Genomic DNA, 9,080 nt, shown 5'->3' with positions numbered 1-9,080 from the left:
AACATGGTGATCTACTGCAGCCTAAATATTAGGGTAGCACCGCTACATCACTTGCCACTATCTTAATCAAATGTAAGTTTATTTTCATCACAGAAGTCTCCCCACCCAACATGGTATATTTTTTTCAAACACTACCATATCTCTCCAAAGATCTTAGAGCAGAGCGCACTGCTGTTCCATCTTTGCCTATGAAGCTGGAACGTTACCGATGCCCAGAGTCGCGCTAGTCAGTGGGTTGGGTTGGGACTGGGAGCCTGGGCTAAGTCTGTTGTTGCTATCAGACTTACCACTATGTCACATATTATAGAGCAGTAATAAACTATCAACACTTTCAGGTGCGAAAGCAGAAACAATCCCTCTGTGGTAAATTTGCCTTCAGCTACGTTTTCATGTAGCTACTGTAGTGCTAATGTCCACTTCAGTCAGCTAGCTAACTTTAATTTACGACATAATAAGCCCACCTAGAGCTAGGATACATGCTTGATTGAACATCCAAAACAATCCCAATATCCTTGACATCTGAAATACATCTAGATAAATATATATTAATGGGAGACATTTCTCTGTTGATGGCGGAGATTTAGCTCTGGTGATGGCTTATATTAGATCGATCATGACAGCTAGCTAGCTACCTCAAGCACAAAACATACTGTAAATAATCATGCAAAACATACCTGTATCTTGCTCGTTTTTCTCCTCCTCTGTCATTTTCTTCGTTCTGTTTTCGGCACCAGAGGGATACGTCCTTTTTTGTGACTTGTCTTAACATTACCGTCTCTTCCGATTGTTGAACTTGTTGCAGTGTCTGCACGAATTGTCTATCCACCGAGGTGTCTACTTTATGCGCGTGACTCAAAGGCTGGCAGACACAGTAGCAGTAGGCAGGCATATTGATCATGAAATCATAATTTTCTTGATTTGAATGATAATTGTTTCATTTATTCTTCTTCTTTATTTATACTTGTTTACGTTATTTATTATGTAAAAAAAAAAAAAAAGAAACTCGATTGGGGGCCCCCTGGTGGCCAGGAGGCCCCAAGCAGCCGCTTAGTTCGCTTATGCCTCGGGCCGGCCCTGGTCATACGTATGATTACTGTGAATGTGTGTGTGTGTGTGTATCTGTTTGTGCACATGTGTGCACATGAACTGGGTTAACATGACCCCTGGAGGCAAATATACGGAAAAAATGGTCATCCTAGGCCCTACAGTTCTCAAGATATTCACAGAGAACTGTGTCTGGTCTACCCTCCTTTCGGGGGGTCCAGTCCAGCGGGGGGGCTACAGATCAAAACGAAAAATGACAGTTCCATGCTATCCATGTGGGGGTACATGCCCACCAAGTTTTGTGTACCCCGGTCTTTCAGTGTCCCGGGAATCTTTGTTGGTGTATGTCACTAAATGTACACATAAATTGTTTTATTGTAAGGCCCCCCATGAACGAAAGTACACAAAACTTGGCATGCATTCGGAGAGTGTCATAATGATCCTACACTTTCAATTTTGTGCAGTTATGACCATGTCAGCCAGAGATATTGTGATGAAAACACCTAATTTTTTACTTTTTTGTGTTTAACTAGGTGGCGCTATACATGAAATGAGTGGTTATGGAATGGGTTGACATGGCCCCTTGAGATCAACATACAAAAAAAAAATGGTCCTCCTAAACCTTACGGTTCTCGAGATATTCACAGAAAACTGTGTCTGCCCTACCCTCCTTTCGGGGGGTGCAGTCCAGCGGGGGCTACAGATCGAAAAACGATGGTTCCATGCTATCCATATGGGGTTACATGCCCACCAAGTTTCGTCTACCCCGGTCTTTCAGTGTCCCGGGAATCATTGACGGAAATTTGGACATGCGAGAAAAAAAAAAAGAAAAAAAATCTGACTAAGCAAAAACATCCATCTTATTATGACCGCCGCTTCGCTGGCGGCGGTCATAATAAGATGGATGTTGCTGTTGGCGAACAGTGTGACACGAGTTAAGCTTTTATTAAATTGGCAAACGTTTGAACTAGCCAACTAGCTCCGCTGGTGGGAAAGGCATGGGACTCATAGCGCTGCCGCTGTCCTATTGCGTGCAGAGGGAATTTGAAAGACAACTGATTATCCCGCCCCTCGGACTGAGCACTGCGAACGGTGAGTGTCCAGACCCGACATGTTAATGTGGGTCTTGCTCGCCGGGCTAGCAAAAAGTGGAATTAATTGTCAAAAAATTTGAAGAAAATGTGAAAATCACTTTTCGGAATAGATATAATCGCTTATTTTAAAACATACAGAAAAAAACACTAAGGATGGATTGTGAAAATTTGCAAATTTGCAAAATATGCAAAAAAGGATTGGTATTTAATTTGTGCATTGACAATAAAGTTGAATATCATATGAACTAAAGATGACTAAAATTATGTAGAAGAAACATTCACAAAAATCCATGGCATGACCTCTCTTCTTGATAGCTGTTGAAAACTGCATGGAAATGACAGGGATTGTTTTGTTTGTTAATAAATAAATAAATGTAAAACTGATACCTTCTGCTTTCCCCAAATACAATGTAGCCTACAGGTGTACATGACCTTTAATCAGTCCAGGTGCAATGGATGAACTGTGATGAACTGCCCTACTTGTGATTGTTTAGAGATTTTAAAGGTTTTATAACAACAATGCTACAAATTTTTTGGCTAGTGCCACAAATCTATTTACCTTTGCAGCGCCAGTAGGCTACTTGCTGTGCGGCCCGCACACACACACACACATGCCAAACAAGCATACACAAGAGTTTCAAGAGTGGGGGTGGAGTAGAAGATGGATACAAATTGATTAGTGTAATTTATGTTTGTGGAACGGATGTACAAGACTGAGCGGCGGTCATATTTTTAGTTTGTCTAGTAAACTACTGTAGGCCTATATACATAGTTTTTAGGAGTTTCTCCTAAATTTGCCAGTTAGGAGCTGGGCAGTTCCAGCGTTATGGATGTGACAATTGGACTCATATTGGTAAACAAAGTGCCTTAGAGTGGGGGCAAAATTAGTATCAGTGAATTAATTTGCATAACTTTTAATGTAACCTCTGTCCTCCGAATACTGAGAAATCCTCAACTTTCATATAATCAATTTCATCAAGGCATTTTAATCAAATTTAATCAAGGCATTTTATCTTATGGATGTGACATGAAATGGTCACACTTTTGTGAGAGATTACAGGTTTTCTACAAACTCTGTGAATTTTGAAGGAAACTGCAAAATGTCCTTTTGCAGTTTGCAGTTTTTGCAATTGACAAGCGTGATTTATTTTTGCGAAGAGAATATGCAGTTCTGAGAGGCGGTCATATTTTGTACCGCTATGCGGTACATCTAGTTTATTGCTACCGTTACTTATGTTACTCTGTGGGTATTAGCTACAAATGCTGGCATATCGCGTCACATTTAAAATTAAACTGTGTTAAGCAGACGTGAACGGCAGGCTGAACAGATCTGCAAAGGTTGCTATGTTAACTCCAGCTGCAAAGTCAGCCATCTTCACCAGCTAACACGATACGATAATCCAGTTACTGTACAACAACAGTAAAGTTACAGGAAGATAAACGCTCAGATTTTCGTTATTAGGCCACTTGAAAATATGCTATGGCTAGGCTAATCACTGGAGGTATTTTAATATTATGTTTGTTTTGCTTATGGTTAGGCAAGGCCTCCCTGTAGTTTTGATCAACCTAATAATCTTTGAAATGTCAATTGTAAACACTAAGGTGAAATCCGTTGAAACTGACATGCCACCAGTATGACGTTTTATCGGCTTTGAGGTATAATAAAGTCTCCAGTCTTGTAAATTCACATTATGTAACATCCATAACGTCACATCCATAACGCACCATTAAAGGTTTTAAAAGTAAGAAGGGGGCACAATTTGGTCATCACACTTTACATTGATTTAAATCAGCTTTGCACAGACACTATGGACATTGTCGCATCAACACTGTGTAGCATAAACTTTCCTATAAAACGTTATGGATGTGACATGGCCATGGAACTTGCTGACTTAAAAACAAAAGCCTTACAAATGTAAGGAGTTGTGCTCTTAGGCAAGCTGAGCATAGACATTGCTCTACCATTCCCTTGTCAATCTGGAATTTGTCAAATGACACAATTTGTTTGAACCTTGGGTCCATTTATCCACTTTTTAAATATGTATAATATTACCATGTGAAAATGTTGTTTCTGTATGGTTGCACACCATATTTATGATGTAAAAAGAGTGTAATTCTCCATCAAATTCAATCAGATCAGTTACAAACAATAAAATATAGACCTAAATGAAGATTTTAACAACAGTTCTATTTGCGTATGCACAACTTTTTTTTCCATGGTAAGGATGACCTTTGCATGGAATTGCCCAGCTACTTTTAACCTTAACATTCTACGGGCCCAGTTCATTTGCCAATAAATACAACCCCACTGCGGTTTATATCTCCACAGGGAACCGAGGAATGTCAATATGGCATTCGGGCTGAAAGGTGGAAGAAAATAAGAATGGCCACAGGAGGGAGAGTGGCAGAAAAGGGGAGAAGAAGACAACAAAAGAGACGCTCCTGATATATCGCTTTCAGAAAAAAAGGGGGGGGGGGGGGTAAATGCCAAGCAATTCTCTTCCTCGTGCCTCTTTTAATTTCAGCAGCCCTCCCAGTGGAAGATTACGTGGAGGTGTCGGGATCGTGACTGCGAGCTCTCGCCATGCCTGTGTGAATAAACATGGGCTGAGGCCATGGACAGGAACCCTCCCGCACCACCTGGCTGGAAGGGGCCAGTGGGGGAAGTGACTCCAGACCTCACATATCCACCTTGCCCTTCACCTTGGCCGCCCCTCAGGTGCAGGGAGGACAAGGGTCGAGGGCACTTCAGAGTGGGCACTCCAGAGTGTTTCGCCTCCGCAATTAGGCTGAGAGGTGGCAGATGATTGGTTGACCGTCATTAAGTCTGCAGCTGCATGGCCAAGGCCAAGTGATGGACTATTTGCTAGGAAGAAGTGACAAACTGAACAACGAAGGACTTTTTTTTTTTGTAAAGAAAGGGATTCTATTACCAAAGACTCAGGGGGAAACAGCAAATCCATATAAAAATGTTCCAGAGAATAGGCCTTTGAGATCATGGGTAAAAGAAGATAGGTCCTCCCCATATAAGATGTCCTGGATACTCTCACTACATGCAACATAATCTTCATAACATGAATGTAACCTTGAATAAACCTGTCCACCAACTCCAGCACAACTATCCTCCCAACACTTGCCGCATGGCCAAGGCCAAGTGATGGACTATTTGCTAGGAAGAAGTGACAAACTGAACAACGAAGGACTTTTTTTTTTTGTAAAGAAAGGGATTCTATTACCAAAGACTCAGGGGGAAACAGCAAATCCATATAAAAATGTTCCAGAGAATAGGCCTTTGAGATCATGGGTAAAAGAAGATAGGTCCTCCCCATATAAGATGTCCTGGATACTCTCACTACATGCAACATAATCTTCATAACATGAATGTAACCTTGAATAAACCTGTCCACCAACTCCAGCACAACTATCCTCCCAACACTTGCCAACAAGTCTGGATTTACAATGTAGTGGTTGACATAGCCTACAGGCAATGTCAGACTGAGGTCACCATATCAGCTCTGGCCTGACTGCAGACCAGGCCAATCAAAAGCTAATATTGCACTGATCCCAAGTTCAATCTTTTATGTGGCGATGCTGCTAATGAACATATCTTAAAAGCAACGTCTGGTCAGCTTAGCTATGGCTGACTACACATTCACATCCAATAACAAATGTCAAGCCCTTCGGAAGGGAAATAGTTTGTTGGGCCATGTCCTCTTTGTGGTGCTAAACCACACAGCCAATATGCCATGGTCTGTCCTATAATGGATTTCGCACCTTTAACCCAAGTCCTCATAGCCCAAATAAAATAGCTATCTAGTGCAGTGATATTCAACTGGAGGTCCACCAAATGTTTATTTATTAATGTAAAAATGTGTAAAAATGTATAGCATGTGACCAAATTCTATCCACCACGCAAGATAATGTGGTCCCATTATATTAACAAACTCATGCCAACACTTTTTCTGATTTATATTATGTTGCACATTTACATTGTGGATTAGGTTTGCATTATTAATTTAGGCTCGCAGACAGTTAAAAAGTAATACTGTTTGCTTAACAGATAGTGGTTTTCAACCTCTGAGTCCTGGCCCCTTGATACATAGACCGCAAGCGATCAGATTTAGAATCTGAATGCACTTTTGCTGCAAGCAATGATGTTGCATGTGTGAACTGTTTTAGACCTACTCTCAACCAGCTTTCATGTCTCTAGGCTACCCTATTGAAACATAAATTCTAATCACATGTAGGCCAACATCATATTTGGAGATATTTTATATTAGCCTATTTATACACTACATCATATAGGCTAATATCATTCTGGGGTTTGGGCCAGAGAGAATCTGTAGACATACTGCCAATCCAATATGGCGTGTATGTCTTATCAGTGAACTCATAAGAAAGTGGCTAATTCTCACAGAGGCAGCTAGGCCTACACAATATCAATAATGCGCTTGAGCCTTAAACGCTGGATCAAATACATGGGAACATTTTAAACACTCTCATCCACCTGCTCCCCCCGCCGAGTGAAGCACGCACTCGGTAACAGTTAAAGACAGCCTGGGCCTCTGAAGCGCATTTACACGTCTGAACCCTATCATTAGCCAGGCTACATCCAGACATGCTTGCTCTCGCCACTCTGATTTCCATTTCTATTCATGTCTCTGAGGGGTCTCGGACCTAGAAGCTCCGCCGCCTGTCTCATTGCGTGTGTTTTGAGGGAGCGGTAGCTGCACGGTGGACCGTGTGTCAGACACATTTAGATTTCTGCCTTTCATATATCCACCCACACAGTCCTCCTGCAATGTTGGTGTTGACTACTCTGCAGAAACCTGCCATTTTCCCCCACAAAATACAGAGCAGAGGGAGACAATAGCCCCGATGATGCACAGTACTTCCTTAAAGCAATAAGACGATAACGTTTTGCGACGATATAATCCTTTTACGGTAACGTATCTCCTGACAGACCTACACGAAAGTTTAGAGGCGCAAAGGAGATCACATTAACTCTCACTCGAAGACAGACATTTCAGCGGAGTGGCCATGGTTGACTCTTAACAAGATAAATGCTGATGCTGTCATTGGTAAATGCATTTGTAACTGATGCTGCCGAGAAAAGGCTGCGGCGGGGAAGTTTCCTGACCATGCGGTGCATGGTGAAGATGGCACTTAACTCCCCTTCTGCGGCCCAATATTAGGCTAACGGCCTTTCGGCATGACATTCAGTGCTCAACGCGTTCACTCAATCCAATCAGAAAACAGTGAAACTCCACTGCACCCTCTCATAGTCAACCACATCCTTCTTCTCAAGTTACACAAACTCAAAGTTAGTGATGACACCACATTCACCACCGCTCTCACGCGCGTTGCGCGCACACACACACCCACACACACACACACGCCGAATGAGACTCGTGGAGAATCGCACTTTCAGTAGCAGCACTGCACGAAAGAAACATCCCTTTCAGACACGGGCAATTCTAGGGACACTTTTAAAGTCAAGAAATAATGAGACACTGCATAGTCTGCCCAGAAACTATTAATACTGGCCTGTATTCATACACCCAATGCATGCCACATTCCCCTGTTCCGTGAAGTAGACATACAGACCAAGCGTCTGTACAGAAAATGAAAATGCGCGCTCTCTCTCTCTCTCTCTCTCTCTCTCACACACACACACACACACACACACACACACACATACACACATACATTTACTTTCAAGACAGATAGAGGGGTCAGGCTAAATTTTTTACCTCATTTGAAATGGGCTGATAAATATTTTATACCGCTGCCCAATAAAGGATGGAAGCATCCAGTGTGGTGCATTTAAGGGTAACACACTCCAGTTTAGACAAAGACAATAGTGCAACCCTAAGGACATTTGTTGAAATGATGGGTTTGCATGGAACACCCTTTCATGTTTAGACCTGCAGGTATTTATGGGTATTGATGAACAGGGAATTTAACAGAAAATTTCTGTAAAGATTTTCACAATCACTCAGCCAGTGTGTATGTATGTGTGTCTGTGGAGGGATATGCTATGAACAGGGAATTGTCTAATATACTACATATATCTGAACAGTTCTCTTTTGAGTGAGAATTCAGAGAATGTTCAGAAAATGGATGGACATATGTGGACACGTTTGTTTGAGTTTGTTTGATTAATTCTGACTCCAATTAAATTAACTAAAAGCAGAAGACTCACGAACAAGGCATTCAATATTTGCGACCCACTTTGAAGTCTCTCTCTCTCTCTCTCTCTCCCTCTCTCTCTCTCTCTCTCTCTCACACACACACACACACACACACACACACACACACACACACACACAGAACCACAGCCACTCACTTACTCACACGCACATGCATAAACACACACATGTACACTGCGCACACACACTCAAGTTGAAATACGCGTGCGCGCGCCCCCACGCATCTTGTTTTATGCATTCACATACATGAATCACCGGGCTTTTCAGATCGCCTGCCCGGTCCTGTGTGCTGTGAAGGTAACTCCGCTTGACACAAACGTGGATTGATGCTGTTTTAGAGCAGGCTTTGGGTGAAGCCAAGCCCCCCTTTTCCTTTTTTACAGAAGGATCGCCGTGGACTGTATTGTCACGATTTGCTGGAAGCAGATGATAGGCGCCCGCTTGAATAGAAAAGTAATGGGGGATTAATCAATGTCAGAATGAACAAACCAGTGCAATGTCGTAAAGACATGTGTCGAAAAGTCCCCTCGTCCGAGAACTGACTCGCAGCAAAAATGTGGAAATATTTGGCCGCGTACTCACCTTTTCATAGATCATTTATTAACTAATGCCTGGCCTCGACTGAGGTCAGTGTAACCATCCAGTACTGATAATACCCTCCCGTTAAGATAGATCACACCAGGACCAGGTCGCAGGAAGTTTCAGTAGATAGATATTCTGAAACTGACGA

Source organism: Alosa pseudoharengus, unplaced genomic scaffold (assembly GCF_046254945.1).
Source record: "Alosa pseudoharengus isolate Yale_2024_CS ecotype anadromous, Long Island Sound unplaced genomic scaffold, YU_APseudo_1.1 YU_APseudo_1.1_scf_4, whole genome shotgun sequence".
Taxonomy (NCBI): Eukaryota; Metazoa; Chordata; class Actinopteri; order Clupeiformes; family Clupeidae; genus Alosa; species Alosa pseudoharengus.
This window is presented reverse-complemented; position numbering follows the sequence as displayed.